Here is an 18,106-nt window from a genome sequence, read left to right on the forward strand (position 1 = left end):
AATTACATAAGTATCTCTATCCTAGTTTATATTTTCTTTATGTTTTTAATTATCAATTCACCATAACCATTTGAATCTGCCTGACTGAGATTTACAAGGTGACCATAGCTTGCTTCAAGCCGACAATCTCCGTGGGATCGACCCTTACTCACGTAAGGTTTATTACTTGGACGACCCAGTGCACTTGCTGGTTAGTTGTATCGAAATTGTGAAGAGAACTAAAATTATGAACGTGCGTATTAAGTTTTTAGCGCCGTTACCAAGGAATGAACAATCACGATTTCGTGCACCAACCTTCATATTTCTTGTTTTTCCATTACCATAATCCCATACGTTCAATTTTGCTTTGCTTATTGAATTGTTTTCATAACTTAGGTTATTCTTGCGATGCATTTCGTTCTGCTCAATCTCAGAAGACTTATAAGTCGGTTGCTATCTTATTTCCGAGCTATCATGATCGTCTTCTATAACCTCTTTACACCGACTTGTACCTCGTCGCTTTATCTTGCCGACCATATAGGTCGGTCAATGGATTCTTGTATTTTTTCGAGCTTAAGTCGGTGCATATCGTAGAACAATAATGGAATTAGAGAGAAGTTATTATTATTAAATGAAAAGGTATCTTTTCAAGGATGCTTTTAGCTACTAAGGGATTAAAAAATTCTCTTGCCCCTAGTCCTCGCTTTGATGCCTCACTAAAACCCCCTCCAGAAAAATCCTTCTCGGGTAAAAACCATGAAGTCGGGTAAAAGAGTACATCAGGGAGCGAGATTCGCTTCTAGCAATAGTACCTTTTCATATTGCAAGCGTGCCATGACCTTGGGAGCTCGGATCCACTTAGGCTAGCCACTTTATAATAGCCCTTTTCTAATACTTCAACTATCTTGTAGGGTCCTTTCCAATTCGCAGCGAGTTTTTCTCCACCCGACTTGTTCACCCCGATGTCATTTTGGGTGAGGACTAAGTCGTCTGAGCCGAAACTTTTTCAAATGACTTTTTTCTTGTATCTATTCATCATCCTTTGTTTTAACGTTGCTTCCCTTATCTGGGTTTGTTCTTGAATTTCTGGGAGCAATTCAAGTTCTTCTTTGTGGGCTTGGATGTTTCCGACCTCATCATAGAATCTCACCCTTGGACTTTGCTCATTGACCTAAATAGGAATCATGGCTTCCCATAAGTAAGTCAAAAAGGTTTTTCACCGGTGGTTGAGTGGGGCGTAGTTTGATAAGCCCATAACACTTGGGGGAGCTCATAAGCCCAAGCCCCTTTTGCTTCTTGGAGCCTTTTCTTTAATCTTGCCAATACAACCTTATTGGCTGCCTCGGCTTGACCATTGGCTTGGGGATGCTCTACCGAAATGAATTGGGGCTTGGTTTTCATGCTCGCTACTAAGCTTCTGAATGTAGAATCAGTGAACTGTGTATCATTATCTGTGGTAATGGATTGAGGGACTCTGACGTTAGAATTTTTGCCAGTAAAGAATTTTAATAAAACAGTCGCGTTGTAGATATAGTTTCTAAACCAACAAAAATCCCTTCGTACAAACGTTTTGGTTGTCACAAGTAATAAACCCCTTAAAAATTGATAACCGAAGTATTCAAACCTCGGGTCGTCTTCTCAAGGAACTGCAGGGAAGTATGTTCTTATTATTGGTTATGGAGATTGTAAATTTGGGGTTTCAAGAATGAGGAACAAATATGACAAATAATTTAAATGGCAATTAAAAATAAATAAATACTGTAAAACAAACTTTTGGCAAGGTATGAGAAATTAGAGGTCCTATACTGGCTATCCTTATCAATGATGATAATAATTGAATCTTAATTCCACTTCGTTAGCCTTTACTATTATAAAGGAAGGTCAAGGGATTAATTGGTTTGATCTTCGGATCCTATTTATTTCTTAAGAAAAGATTGGGATTATTGAAGTTCAATTCAATTAACAAGATAACAATTATCAATCATGTTTGAGTTTGACAACTCCTGAGTTACTGATTTCTTAACCAAAACCAAAAGGGGAAGTAAATCTTCTGGAATAAAAATGTCTTCAGAGTAAAAGCAACAATAGCATAAATAAAAGAAATCAATATTAAACTGAAATACCTCAAATAACATTAATAAAAGAGTAATCTGTAACATGAAAGGATTCATAAAGTAACTTGCAAAAGTAAATAAAAAGAATATTGAACCTGACCAAAAGAGATAATCCTGAAAGCGAATAAAAATCCTAAATCTAAATCCTAATCCTAAAGAGAGAGGAGAGAACCTCTATCCAAACTAAATCTAAATCATGGAAAGTAAAAATTGGCTAGCTCTCTTATGAATGGATGCATTCCCCCACTTTATAGCCTCTAATCTGTGTGTTCTGGGCTGAAAACTGGGTCAAAAGCAGCCCAGAAATCGCCCCCTGCAATTTCTGTTACGTCCAGGTCACGGGCAAGTGACGCGGAGGCGTCGTCCATGCGGCCGTGCGGGTTGAGGTTCGCAGATGCGACGCGGACGCGTCATTCACGCGTTCACGTCGCCTAACTTCGGGATATAACAAATTATATATCAAATCGAAGCCCCGGACGTTAGCTTTCCACCACAACTGGAACCGCATCGTTTGGACCTCTGTAGCTAAAGTTATAGCCGTTTGAGTGCGAAGAGGTCAGGCTGGACAGCTTAGCAGTTTCTCCAACTTCTTGTATTCCTTCCACTTTTGCATGCTTCCTTTCCATCCTCTGAGCCATTCCTGCCCTGTAATCTCTAAAATCACTTAACACACATATCAAGGCATCTAATGGTAATAAGAGAGGATTAATATTAGCAAATATAAGGCCAAAGAAGCATGTTTCCGATTAAAGCACATAATTAGGAAGGCAAATGTAAAACCATACAAATAGTATGAATAAGTGGGTAAAAAGTAGCTAAAAACCACTCAATTGAGCACAAGATAAACCATAAAATAGTAGTTTATCAACCTCCCCACACTTAAAACACTAGCATGTCCTCATGCTAAGCTCAAGAGAAGCTGTAAAGATGAAGAGGAATGGTAGATTAATATGAAATACAACCTATCTATATGAATGCAACTATATGCAGAATGTTTCTACCTACTTGGTTAAAAATAAACAAATCTTTTAAGAACAAAGATGAATTGGATTTCACTAATTCAAATCATGAAAATGAAGTACAAATAGACTTGCAAGAAGAAAATAGCTCATGAAAGCAGGGAACAAGGAATTGAGCATCGAACCCTTATTGGTAGTGTATACATTCTAATCACTCAAGTGTTTAAGGTTCGATTCTCTCAATTCTCTACCAACCTTTCTTTCTAAGGCTTGCTCTTCATCTAACAATCAACATAAATTTAATGCACAGATATCAAGAGGTCTTTTAAGGGTTGTACTGGGGTTAGGGTCCAGGTAGGATTGTATTTGGCCAAGTGGACTAAAATCTGAATCCTTAATTAACTTAAACTTTCCACCTAACTTTAGACAATCTATGTAATCATAATACAATATCTAACCATACATTAACCATGTTTTTCACATATTCATGCATTCTAATTTCAAGTACAGTACATATGCATTGTTTTCAACATTTACTTTGGGGCATTTTGTCCCCTTTTTCTTATTTGTTCTTTTTCCTTTTTTTTATATACATATTTTTTTCTTTTATTTTTCTCAATGCATATGATTAAATTATTGGATGCATGAATCATGTCCTAAACATTTTTTTTCACATTTTCAGAAAATTCTAACATACTCAATTCTCAAACCAAATGTTTTCAAATTCACTTCCCCACACTTAATTTATGAGCACTCTCACTAGTCTAAGCTAACTAAGGATTCAAATTAAGGATATTATTGTTTTCCGCTTAGAGTTAATGATGTGCTAAAGTAAGGAACAAAGGGGTATAATAGGCTCAACATTGGTTTGCAAAGAATAATGAAAAGGTAAGGCCATATGGGTACGTAAGCTCAGTGAAACAAAGGCCTCAATCATGTAAGTGTATGCATACATCAAACCATGGAAATATAGAATCAAGCAAGACAAAGATCACAATTTTAGAGAGAAAAACACACATCAAAAATAAATTATTGGTTGATAAAATGCAACCAATCAATTAGGCTAAAAAAATCTCACGGGTTTCGTGTGTTCGAGCTCTAGACCATGTTCCAATATAATATTTCTTCAAACAAGTGTAACAAAAAAATTTATTAGTGAAATGCTCTTAAAAAGATTTCTTGAAAAAGAAAATATTACTTCAACCAAGTGGTAAAATATGCAAAAAAAAATCAAACAAACATGCAAATGCAACAACTAATCTACAAGGAAAATTTAAACATTGGTTTTGAGACAAGAAAGTACTACCATGGAGATCGGTATTGACCTCCCCACACTTAAAGATTGCACCATCCTCGGTGCATACTAAGATGTGCAGGTGGACGGGCTGTTCCAACTGGTGCTCTTCTTCAAGAATTGTGCAGATGGACTTGTCTTGTCTCCCCATGCAAACGTCTTCCGGTTCTCTTCCTGGTGGCCATCCTGAAAGAAGAGAAAAAGAAGATCAGTAATACCCAGAAGTAAAGATAAGAAAATAAATGAAGTATGGGTGCGTTAATGCCAAATAATGAGGGTCTCAATTACATGGTAGCTACAACATGCAAGTGAGAAAACAATAGAAGCCATGGCATGCCAATGGTGCAAGATTTGAAACATAGGGGAGGAGAGTGTGGGTAATGAAAGACAGTATAAGCTCATGTCAATGCAAAAAGAAATACAAATATCATAAAAGATTAGCATTGATTTAAATAATATTACCCGACAGTGTAAACAAGTCACTAAGCACCAAATAATACCAGAAAAGACACAACAGTTGAATATGAACAAGTGACACCAATGGTAAAATAATAACTTTAGAAAAGAAAAGAAAAATATGCACAAAATTAAAATGCAATGAATGAAAGTATGTAAATAAATTAGGTAAAATAGAATGGAAGTGAAAAAATGAGAAGTTAAAAAGATAAAATAAGAAAGAAAGAAGAAAGAAGAAAAGATGGAAGAAATTAGGATTGGGGAAGAAAAGATAAGATATTTGGCAAATTAGGATAAGCTGTGCGGCGCAATCGACGCGGACGCGTGGAGCACGCGGTCGCGTGACTTGCACTTATAAGGATTGACGCGGTCGCGTCGGTCACGTGGTCGCGTGACACAGTTTATGCTACTAGCGCGAGAGCAGCCTCGCGCTCGCACAACTCTCTGTTCAAAATCATATTAGTGCCAAATTTTAAGTGACGCGATCGCATAGGGCATGCGATCGCGTGAGTGGTCTTTAAAGGAATATGACGCGGTCGCGTGGGTCACGCGGCCGCGTGAGAAAGATTATGCGTTCAGCACCAATCCAGCACCACTCTCGCACAACTTTCGGGTGTGCACCACTTTGACGTCGAAATTTTGGTCACGCGGCCGCGTGGGGCACGCGGTCACGTGGGAGGCCATTATTCCCATATGACGCGGTCGCATCAGCGATGCGGTCGTGTGGGACGATTTGTGCCATTGGCACGCCTCCAGCCATGCTCTTGCGTGACTTTCTGTTCGTTTTCTTTTCTTCCCATTGCACTGGTGACGCGGACGCGTCCCGTGCGTGCTTCCTTTTTTTTTTATACATATTATATATATGCATGAAAAGTGCAGAATGCAATGATTAATATGAGTGAGATGCAAAATTCCAGGTTCAATATAATAAAATAAAATAAAACTTGAAAACAAATAAAACTAAATAAAAATTAAAAAGAAACGATCATACCATGGTGGGTTGTCTCCCACCTAGCACTTTTAGTTAAAGTCCTTAAGTTGGACATTGGAGGAGCTTCCTGTTATGGCGGCTTATGCTTAAATTCATCCAAAAATCTCCACCAATGCTTGGAATGCCAATAGCCTCCGGGGTCCCAAACTAGGCATGTAAAGCTTCTGAGCAGCTTCAAACAGATTGTCAAGCTCCCGGGGTGACGAATGTCAGAATAGAATCCATGATCCCAAGCCTTGCGTTTAAATCCGCCTCTGTCTTTATCTATATTTTTCCATCCGGGCGGGTTAGAAAGTAGATTCTCACCATAGTGACCAAACGTTTTTCGAGATCCATTCAATTGAGCATGATACCAATCCGTGCACTTCGAGTTGAAGCGTGGAGCATTATTGAACCTTGTGCACCAGCTCTGAGTGCGAGCCATTTTCCTCTTACTCTTAAAGCCGCAGAGAGCTCTAAGCTGGCCATCTGTTTCAAGTAAACCATATTCAAGTGAATAAGTAAAGTTAAAGGTTAAGGATTGTACCCACTTGAAGCTTGTATTGGGCGGTAATGGCCTTGGGGTAGGTGTTTCTGATGGTTCTGTAAGTTCTACTCCCTTGTGCTCTTCTGTGAATTCCTCCACTTTTTCGCAAGATTCTTCAAGTGCATCTGTATCCTGGTCAAAGTATTCTATGTCTTCCTCATCACTCGAGTCATAGATTGGAGGTTGAGAGAAATCTACCTCTGCATCATCTTCGTATTCATTTGGGGAAGATTCTTCGATCTCAGAGAATTCACTTGCAGATGCAAGTTCATTACTAAGAGAGCTAGACTTGTGACTATCATCATCAAGGGAATTTGTGTCCTGGGTTATTCCGTCTAGTTCTTCATAAACAACTTGCCTTAGGGATTGTGCAATATCCTCCTTAGCATCAACTGTAGCGTCCTTGACGGAGTTCTCTTCAGCTCTGGATTCCCATGGAGGTTCAGCATCTCCTAGATCTTCAACCAACTCTTTTTCTTGCATAATGACAGCCTCTTCTACTTGTTCTAGTACAAATTCATTCTCTGTCTTGTCCACTGGAGTCTCTAGTATTTCCTTCATGCTACGCTCGTCATTAGATTGTCCACATGGGGCTGTGGTTGGTCCTTGAATGTTCGCACGTCTAGAAGCTAATTGAATTACTGCTTGCTCCAGTTGTCGAATAGTTGTTTGAAGTTTATTTACTGTTTTCTTGAGGCGAACTTCTGATTCTCTAGGTGATGGATTTGGACATAAAACATAGGAAAGTGGTGGTGCTTGGGAGTGATTGGATTGGAACTGGGGTAAGAAAGGATCATACGGTGGCGAATGGTGAAGAGAAGCTTGTGAGTGTGGTGGTTCGAGGTTATGTTGAGAGGTTGATCTATAGGCACGGGGTGGGGCTTGTTGGTAGTCACAAGGTTGTCCATCATATCTTTCAGCTGGGTATGCATTGTAGAATGGTCGTTGTTCGTGATATCTTGGAGGGTGTTGTTGCCTAAAGGGTTGATTAGATCCTCTTGGCTCCATCCATCCTTGATTGGTCTGACCTTGATGCATATTCCTGCTGTAACTTCTATTTCCTTCAACAAAGTTAGACCCAAACTCAAAGCGAGAGGGGTGAGAATTCATCGTAGCAAATAAAAATAAAAAAGAGAAACAAAAATAAATAAACAAGCAAAAGAAAAATATTTACAATAACCAATAATAAGGCACACGTTAGCAGTTCCCCGGCAACGGCGCCATTTTGACGTTAGGATTTTTGCCAGTAAAGAATTTTAATAAAACAGTCGCGTTGTAGATATAGTTTCTAAACCAACAAAAATCCCTTCGTACAAACGTTTTTGTTGTCACAAGTAACAAACCCCTTAAAAATTGATAACCGAAGTATTCAAACCTCGGGTCGTCTTATCAAGGAACTGCAGGAAAGTATGTTCTTATTATTGGTTATGGAGATTGTAAATTTGGGGTTTCAAGAATGAGGAACAAATATGACAAATAATTTAAATGGCAATTAAAAATAAATAAATACTGTAAAGCAAACTTTTGGTAAGGTATGAGAAATTAGAGGTCCTATCCTGGCTATCCTTATCAATGATGATAATAATTGAATCTTAATTCCAATTCGTTAGCCTTTACTAATATAAAGGAAGGTCAAGGGATTAATTGGTTTGATCTTCAGATCCTATTTATTTCCTAAGAAAAGATTGGGATTATTGAAGTTCAATTCAATTAACAAGATAACAATTATCAATCGTGTTTGAGTTTGACAACTCTTGAGTTACTGATTTCTTAACCAAAACTAAAAGGGGAAGTAAATCTACTGGAATAAAAATGTCTTCAGAGTAAAAGCAACAATAGCATAAATAAAAGAAATCAATATTAAACTAAAATACCTCAAATAACATTAATAAAAGAGTAATCTGTAACATGAAAGGATTCATAAAGTAACTTGCAAAAGTAAATAAAAGGAATATTGAACCTGACCAAAAGAGATAATCCTGAAAGCGAATAAAAATCCTAAATCTAAATCCTAATCCTAAAGAGAGAGGAGAGAACCTCTCTCCAAACTAAATCTAAATCATGGAAAGTAAAAATTGGCTAGCTCTCTTATGAATGGATGCATTCCCCCACTTTATAGCCTCTAATATGTATGTTCTGGGCTGAAAACTGGGTCAAAAGCAGCCCAGAAATTGCCCCTTGCGATTTCTGTTACGTCCAGGTCGCGGGCAAGTGACGTGGAGGCGTCGTCCATGCGGCCGCGCGGGTTGAGGTTCGCAGATGCGATGCGGACACGTCATTCACGCGTTCACGTTGCCTAAATTCGGGGCAGCTATGGCAAATTATATATCAAATCGAAGCCCCAGACGTTAGCTTTCCAACACAACTAGAACCGCGTTGTTTGGACCTCTATAGCTAAAGTTATAGCCATTTGAGTGCGAAGAGGTCAGGCTGGACAGCTTAGCAGTTTCTCCAACTTCTTGTATTCCTTCCACTTTTGCATGCTTCCTTTCCATCTTCTGAGCCATTCCTGTCCTGTAATTTCTGAAAACACTTAACACACATATCAAGGCATCTAATGGTAATAAGAGAGGGTTAATATTAGCAAATATAAGGCAAAAGAAGCATGTTTTCGATTAAAGCACATAATTAGGAAGGCAAATGTGAAACCATACAAATAGTATGAATAAGTGGGTAAAGAGTAGATAAAAACCACTCAATTGAGTACAAGATAAACCATAAAATAGTGGTTTATCAGACTCCAAATTGGGTTATAATATTCCTGTACAAGAACTTCCGACTTCTTTGTGTTGTGATAGTAGCTAATGGCTCTGCTTCTATCCACTTGGTAAAATAATCTACTCCCACAATAAGATATTTTACTTGTCCAGGCGCTTGAAGAAAAGGTCCGAGTAGGTCCAATCCCTATTTTGCAAAAGGCCATGGAGAAGTTATACTAATAAGTTCTTTTGGGGGAGCGACGTGGAAGTTTGCATGCATCTGACAAGGTTGGCACCTTTTCACGAAGTCGGTGGCATCCTTTTGTATGGTCGGCCAGAAGAACTCAGCTCGGATTACTTTCCTATCTAGGAATCTTGCTCTGAAATGATTCCTACAGATGCCATTGTGCACTTCCTCCAGGACTTCCTTTGTCTTGGAAGTTAGGACGCACTTTAGTAGTGGTGTAGATATCTCCCTCTTATAAAGGACATTTTTCACCAAAGTGTAGTTTTGTGCATCCCTCCTAATTTTCCTAGCTTCTTTCTGTTCTTTGGGAGGATGTCGAATTTCAAATATTCGACTAGGGGGTCATCCATTCGAGGTTTAAGCCAGAGACTAGCAAGATGTCCAGCCTGTCATCCGTCTTCATGACTGAGGGTTCCTAGAGAGTTTCTTGTATCAGACTCCTATTGTTTCCTCATGGTTTGGTACTTGCTAATTTAGAGAGAGCATCGACTCTACTATTGAGCTCCCAAGTTATATGCCTGACTTTAGTGTCAGGAAATTGTCTAAGGTGCTCTAGTGTCTTTTCTAAGTATCTTTTCATGTTGGGATCTTTTGCCTGATAATCTCCATTAATTTGAGATGTTACTACTTGAGAGTCACTGAGGATTATTACCTTGGTAGCACCAATTTCTTTATCAAGTTTTAGCCCTGCGATTAGAGCTTCATATTCAGCCTGGTTGTTGGAAGCGTGAAACTCGAATTTCAGGGATACCTCTATCTGAGTACCTTCTTCATTGACCAATATTATGCCGGCTCCACTTCCAACCTTGTTAGATGATTAGTCTACATAGAGCTCCCAGGTCGTTGAGGTCTCGCTCTGATCGCCTGTGTATTCTACAACGAAGTTGGTGAGGCATTGGGCTTTGATTGCTGTCCGAGTTTCGTATTTCAGATCAAACTCAGATAGCTCTATATCCCATTGAACCATTCTACCTACAATATCCATTTTCTGAAGGATCTGCTTCATAGGCTGGTTCATTCGGACTCTTATGGTATGAGCCTGGAAGTAAGGTCGAAGCCTTCTTGATGCTACAATTAAGGCATACGCAAACTTTTCAAGTTTTTGATACCTTAAGTCAGGACCTTGTAGTACCTTACTAGTGAAATAGATTGGATGTTATCCGACCTTATCTTCTCGTATTAGTGCGGATGTGACGGCCTTCTCAGCGACAGCCAAGTATAATACGAGTTCTTCCCTTGCTTTCGGCCAAGTAAGGAAAGGAGGCTAGCTCAAAAACTTTTTGAACTCTTGAATGGCCTCTTCACATTCAGGGGTCCACTCGAACTGGCATCCCTTTCTAAGTAGTGAAAAAAGTGGCAGGGATCTCAATGCTAATCTTACCAAAAATCTAGATAGAGCTGTAAGGCGACCATTCAGTTGCTGGACTTCCTTCAAACAGATCGGACGCTTCATCTCTAGGATTGCTCTGTACTTATCTGGGTTAGCCTCAATTCTCCTTTGTGTCAGCATGAATCCTAAACATTTTTTAGCTTCCACTACAAAGGTGCATTTGGTGGAATTCAGCCTCATCCCATGCTTCCTTACAGTATCAAGGACTTGTGAAAGGTCGGTTAAGAGACATGCTTCGTCCTTGGTCTTCACTACCATATCATCTACATATACTTCCATCAGGCTTCCGAGGTGAGGTGCAAACACCTTATTCATCAATATTTGATAGATGGTCCCTGCATTTTTCAATCCAAATGACATGGCAATAGTTTGCCTTGCGCGTTATGAAAGATGTTTTCTCCTGATTCGATTTATACATCGGGATCTGATTGTAGCCCGAGTAAGCATCTATGGATGATAAATATTGATACCCTGAGCTGGAATCCACCAGGGCATCAATATTGGGCAGAGGATATGGGTCCTGTAAGGTCCTACATCAGTTGAGGAGGGAAACGAAGCATACCTTATAAGAGTGTGGATACCTCTCCCTAACATGACGCGTTTTGACAAGTGAGTGTGGGGGCTTCGGCTATCATCCTTATCGTCAAAGATGAAACTGTGAGGCCTTGTGTGCCAATGCGGACAATATTGTGCTAGCGGGTGGTCTAGGCTGTTACAGATGGTATCAGAGCCGGAGCCCGGATCGATGTGCCAGCGAGGGTGCTGGGCTCCCCTAGAGGGGTAGATTATTATAAGGTCCCACATCGGTTGGGGAGGGGAACGAAGCATGCCTTATAAGGATGTGGATACCTCTCCCTAGCATGACGCGTTTTGACGAGTGAGTGTGGGGGGCTTCGGCTATCATCCCTATCGTCAAAGGCAAAACCGTGAGGCCTTGTGTGCCAAAGTGGACAATATCATGCCAGCAGGTGGTCTGGGCTGTTACAGATGGTATCAGAGCCGGAGCCCGGATCGATGTGCCAGCGAAGGCGCTGGGCTCCCTTAGGGGGGGTGGATTGTAAGGTCCCACAATGGTTGGGGAGGGGAACGAAGTATGCCTTATAAGGGTGTAGATACCTCTCCCTAGCATGATGCATTTTGACGAGTGAGTGTGGGGGGCTTCAGCTATCATCCCTATCGTCAAAGACAAAATCGTGAGGCCTTGTGTGCCAAAGCGGACAATATCATGCTAGCAGGTGGTCTGGGCTGTTACAGATTGTAAGGTCCAATATCTATTGGAAAGGGGAACGAAGCATGCCTTATAAGGGTGTGGATACCTCTCCCTAGCATGACGCATTTTGACGAGTGAGTGTGGGGAGCTTCGGCTAACATCCCTATCGTCAAAGGCAAAATCGTGAGGCCTTGTGTGCCAAAGCAGAAAATATTGTGCTAGTGGGTGATCTGGGCTGTTACAGATGGTATCAGAGCCGAAACCCGGATTGATGTGCCAGCGAGGGCGCTGGGCTCCCTTGGGAGGGGTGGATTGTAAGGTCCCACATCGGTTGGGGAGGGGAACGAAGCATGCCTTATAAGGGTGTGGATACCTCTCCCTAGCGTGACGCGTTTTGACGAGTGAGTGTGGAGGGCTTCAGCTATCGTCCCTATTGTCAATGGTAAAATCGTGAGGCCTTGTGTGCCAAAGCGGACAATATCGTGCTAGCGGGTGGTCTAGGCTGTTATAGATAGTATCAGAGTCGGAGCCCAGATCGATGTGCCAGCGAGGGCGCTGGGCTCCCTTAGGGGGTGGATTGTAAGGTCCCACATCGGTTGGGGAGGGGAACGAAGCATGCCTTATAAGGGTGTAGATACTTCTCCCTAGTATGACGCATTTTGACGAGTGAGTGTGGGGGGCTTCGGCTATCATCCCTATCGTCAAAGGCAAAACCGTAAGGCCTTGTGTACCAAAGCAGACAATATCATGCTAGCGGGTGGTCTGGGCTGCTAGTAGGAATAATTGAGCGTTGGATGAACTCCAACCATCCCCTAGCCACGGGCTTGAGGTCAAGCCTTCTTAGTTGAACCGGCTTGCCTCTTGTGTCTCTCTTCCATTGAGCACCTTCTACACAAATTTCCAAGAGGATTTGGTCCAACCTTTGATCAAAGTTGACCCTTCTAGTGTAGGGGCGTGCATCTCCTTGCATCATTGGCAAGTTGAATTCCAACCTTACATTTTTCAGACTGAAATCTAAGTATTTTCCCCGAATCATTGTAAGCCAATTCTTTGGGTTTTGGTTCACACTTTGATCATGGTTTTTGGTGACCCATGCATTAGCATAGAACTCTTGAACCATTAAGATTCTGACTTGTTGAATGGGGTTGGTGAGAACTTCCCAACCTCTTTTTCGAATCTCATGTCGGATCTCCGGATACTCATTCTTTTTGAGCTTAAAGGGAACCTCGGGGATCACCTTTTTCTTTGCCACAACTTCATAGAAGTGGTCTTGATACACTTTTGAGATGAATCTCTCCGTCTCTCATGACTCGGAGGTGGAAGCAATTGTCTTTCCTTTTCTTTTTCTAGAGGTTTCTCCGGCTTTGGTGCCATTGATGGTTATAGAAAAATAAAAAGCTTTAGCTTTTCCCACACCAAACTTAGAATGGTTGCTCGTCCTCGAGCAAAAGAAGAAAGAAGGAAGTAAAAGAAGAGGAAAATGGAGGAGATGGAGAGGTGTGAGTGGTTCGGCCAAGGGAGGAATAGTATTTATGATGTGTGAAAATGAAGGAGGGTTGAGGGGTTTATATAGGATTGGAGAGAGGGGTTGGGTTTGGGAGGGAAAGGATTTGAATTTGAATTGTGAGGTGGGTGGGTTTTTTTGGGGGAAGAGTGGGTGGAGGTGATTGGTGAAGAGTTGATGGGGAAGAGAAATGGAGGTGATTGGTGAGGGGTATTTGGGAAAGGGTATTATGGAAAGGTGTGAAGAAGAGAGAGAGATAGTTGAGGTAGGTGGGTATCCTGTAGGATCCACAGATCCTGAGGTGTCAAGGATTTCTCATCCCTGCACCATTTTGGCATGTAAACGCCCCTTTGAGTGCCAATCCTGGCGTTAAATGCCAGGTTGCTGCCCATTTCTGGCATTTAACGCCAGCTTTTCTTCCCTTTCTGGTATTAAACGCCAACTTGATGCTCTTTTCTGGCGTTAAACGCCCATTCTACTACCCTTACTGGCGTTTAGTAAGCTCCTCCTCCAGGGTGTGCTATTTTTACTGCTGTTTTCGAATTTGCTTTGATTTTTGCAGTTGTTTTTGTGACTTCACATGATCATCAACCTAAAGAAAACATAAAATAACAATGGAAAATGGAAATTTAACATAGATAAATAACAAATTGGGTTGCCTCCCAATAAGCGCTTCTTTAATGTCAATAGCTTGACAATGAGCTCTCATGGAGCTTCACAGATATTCAGAGCATGGTTTGGGCCTCCCAACACCAAACTTAGAGTTTGAATGTGGGGGCTTTATTTGACTCTACATTGAAAGAAGCTTTCCATGCTTCTCCTCCATGTGTACAGAAGGAGATCCTTGAGCCTTAAACACAAGGTAGTCCTCATTCACTTGAATGACAAACTCTCCTCTGTCAACATGAGTCACAGCTTTTGCTGTGGCTAGGACGGGTCTGCCAAGGATGATGGATTCATCCTTACTCTTCCCAGTATCCAGGATTATGAAGTCAGCAGAGATGTAAAGGCCTTCAATCTTTACCAACACATCCTCTACAAGTCCATAAGCCTGTTTCCTTGAATTGTCTGCCATCTCTAGTGAGATTCTTGCAGCTTGCACCTCAAGGATCCCTAGTTTCTCCATTACAGAGAGGGGCATGAGGTTTATACTTGACCCTAGGTCACACAGAGCCTTTTTATAGGTCATGGTTCCTATGATACAGGGTATTAAGAATTTTCCAGGATCCGATTTCTTCTGAGGTAATGTCTGCCTAGTTAAGTCATTCAGTTCATTGGTGAGCAAAGGGGTTCATCCTCCCAAGTCTCATTACCAAATAACTTGGCATTCAGCTTCATGATTGCTCCCAGATACTTAGCAACTTGCTCTTCGGTAATGTCTTCATCCTCTTCAGAGGAAGAATACTCATCAGAGCTCATGAATGGCAGAAGTAGGTTCAATAAAATCTCTATGATTGATCTCTGTATGAGCCTCAGATTCTCTTGGTTCCTCAAAGGAAAACTTTTTTTCGTTCAGAGGACATCCCATGAGGTTTTTCTCATTGGGGATCACGTCCTCCTTACTCTCTCCAGGTTCGGCCATGTTAGCCATGGTTATGGCCTTGCACTCTCTCTTGGGATTTTCTTCTGTATTGCTTGGGAGAGTGCTAAGAGGAGTTTCAGTAATTCTCTTACTCAGCTGACCCACTTGTGCCTCCAAATTTCTAATGGAGGATCTTGTTTCATTCATGAAACTTAGTTTGGTCTTAGATAGATCAGAGACTATGGTTGCTAAGCCAGAACGACTCTACTCAGAGTTCTCTGTTTGTTGCTGAGAAGATGATGGAAAAGGTTTGCTATTGCTAAACCTATTTCTTCCACCATTATCATTGTTGAAGCCTTGTTGAGGCTTCTGTTGGTCCTTCCAAGAGATATTTGTATTATAGGTATTTCCATAAAATTCTCCCATGTAATTCACCTCTTCCATTGCAGGGTTCTCAGGATCATAAGCTTCTTCTTCAGAAGATGCTTCTTTAGTACTGTTGGATGCAGCTTGCAATCCATTTAGACTCTGAGAAATCATATTGACTTGCTGAGTCAATATTTTATTCTGAGCCAATATGGCATTCAGAGTATCAATCTCAAGAACTCCTTTCTTCTGAGTTGTCCCATTATTCACAGGATTCCTTTCAGAAATGTACATGAATTGGTTATTTGCAACCATTTCAATGAGTTCCTGAGCTTCTTCAGGTGTCTTCTTCAAATGAAGAGATCCTCCAGCAGAGTTGTCTAATGACATCTTGGACAGTTCAAACAGACCATCATAGAATATGCATATGATGCTCCATTCTGAAGGCATGTCAAAAGGACACCTTCTGATCAATTGCTTGTATCTTTTCCAAGCTTCATAGAGGGATTCGCCTTCCTTCTATCTAAAGGTCTGGACTTCCACTCTAAGCTTACTCAATTTTTGAGGTGGAAAGAATTTTACCAAGAAGGCATTGACCAGTTTTTCCCAAGAGTTCAGGCTTTCTTTAGGTTGTGAGTCCAACCATGTCCTAGCTCTGTCTCTTACAGCAAAAGGGAAGAGCATAAGTCTGTAGACCTCAGGGTCAACCCCATAGGTCTTAACGATGTCACAGATTTGCAAGAATTCAGCTAAAAACTGATGAGGATCTTCCAATGGAAGTCCATGATACTTGCAATTCTGCTGCATTAGAGAAACTAATTGAGGCTTAAGCTCAAAGTTGTTTGCTCTAATTGCAGGTATTGAGATGCTCCTTCCACAGAAGTCAGAAGAGGGTGCAATAAAGTTACCAAGCATCTTCCTTGCATTGTTGGCATTGTTGTTATTTTCGGCTGCCATGTCTTCTTCTTTTTCGAAAATTTCTGTTAGGTCCTCTCCAGAGAGTTGTGCTTTAGCTTCTCTTAGCTTCCTCTTCAAGGTCCTTTCGGGTTCAGGATCAGCTTCAACAAGAATGCCTTTGTCTTTGTTCCTGCTCATATGAAAGAGAAGATAACAAGAAAGTATGGAATCCTCTATGTCACAGTATAGAGATTCCTTGAGGTGTCAGAGGAAAATAGGAATAGAGAGATGAGGTAGGTAGATAAGAATTCGAACATATGAAGAAGGAGAGAGAGTCCGAATTGCTAATTGAGGAGGAGTGTTAGTCCTTAAATAGAAAAAGGTAAGGAGAGGGAAAATTTTCGAAAACAAATTTTTAAATAAAACTGAAGATTTTTAAAATAAAAAAGAATTTTTGAAAAAGTGGTTGATGGTTTTTCAAAAATTAAAAGTGAGAAAGTGGTTAGGTGATTTTGAAGAAGATTTTGAAATCAGTAATCAAAAAGATATGATTGAAAACTTATTTTGAAAAAGATGTGATTGAGAAGATATGATTGAGAATACATGATTGAAACATAATTTAAAAAGATTTGATTTTAAAATTAATGACTTGGCTAATAAGAAATTTAAAAGATATGATTCTAAAATTCAAATTTTGACCCTTTCTTAACAAGGAAGTAACAAACTTGAAATTTTTGAATCAAATCATTAATTGGTAGCAAGGATTTTCAAAAATAGTGAAAGAAAAATGGAAAAAGATTTGATTTTGAAAAAGATATGATTGAAAAAGATTTGATTTTGAAAAATTTTGAAGATTTGAATTAAAAACTAACTTACCTCCCTTGTGTTGTCCTGGCGTTAAACACCCAGAATGGTATCCATTTTGGCGTTTAACGCCCATTTGGCTACCTCCTTGGGCGTTAAACGCCCAGCCAGGTACCCTGGCTGGCGTTTAAACGCCCAGCCAGGTACCCTGGCTGGCGTTTAAACGCCAGAATTCCTTCCTCACTGGGCATTTTGAATGCCTAGCCTTTTTTCTGTAATTCCTCTGCTGCATGTTCTGAATCTTCAATTCTCTGTATTATTGACTTGAAAATTCATAATTTTGAATTTTTTTTAATTTTTAATGATGAAAAACAACAAAATGAAACTAATCATGGAAAACTAAGATCAGATAATCAATGCATGCAAGACACCAAACTTAGAAATTTTTATATTAGAGACACTAACAAATTGTGAATGCACATGAGAAACAACAAAAGACACAAAACAAGAGAATTTAAAGATCAGACCCAAGAAAATCATCAAGAACAACTTGAAGATCAATGAAGAACATAATGCATATATTCGAAAAATGCAAGAAAATTAAAAATATGCAGGACACCAAACTTAAAAATAGACACTAGACTCAAACAAGAAACGCAAAATTTTTGGTTTTTATGATTTTATTAATTTTTTTTGTATTTTTCAAAAATTATTTGGAAAAAGAAAATAAGGAATTCAAAATTCTTAATGAGAATTCCAGAAATCATGTAATGTTAGTCTAAAACTCCGGTCCAGGAATTAGACATGGCTTACTAGCCAGCCAAGCTTTCAGTGAAAGCTTCGGTCCAAAACACTAGACATGGTCAATGGCCAGCCAAGCTTTAGCAGATCATTACAGTCAATAGCAAGATTGATAGAAATCAACAAGCTCTTGTTGGCTTGAAGCAAGCTATGGTCATCCTTGTAAATCTCAGTCAGGCGAGTTCAAATAGTTATGAGGTTTTGATAATTGAAATATAATTAAAATAGAAAATAAGATAGAAATACTTATGTAATTCATTGGTAGGATTTCAGATAAGCGTATGGAGATGCTTGTTGCTTCTGAACCTCTGCTTTCCTATGGCCTTTATCCAATCATGCGTACTCCC

Source organism: Arachis hypogaea, chromosome 13 (assembly GCF_003086295.3).
Source record: "Arachis hypogaea cultivar Tifrunner chromosome 13, arahy.Tifrunner.gnm2.J5K5, whole genome shotgun sequence".
Classification (NCBI taxonomy): Eukaryota; Viridiplantae; Streptophyta; class Magnoliopsida; order Fabales; family Fabaceae; genus Arachis; species Arachis hypogaea.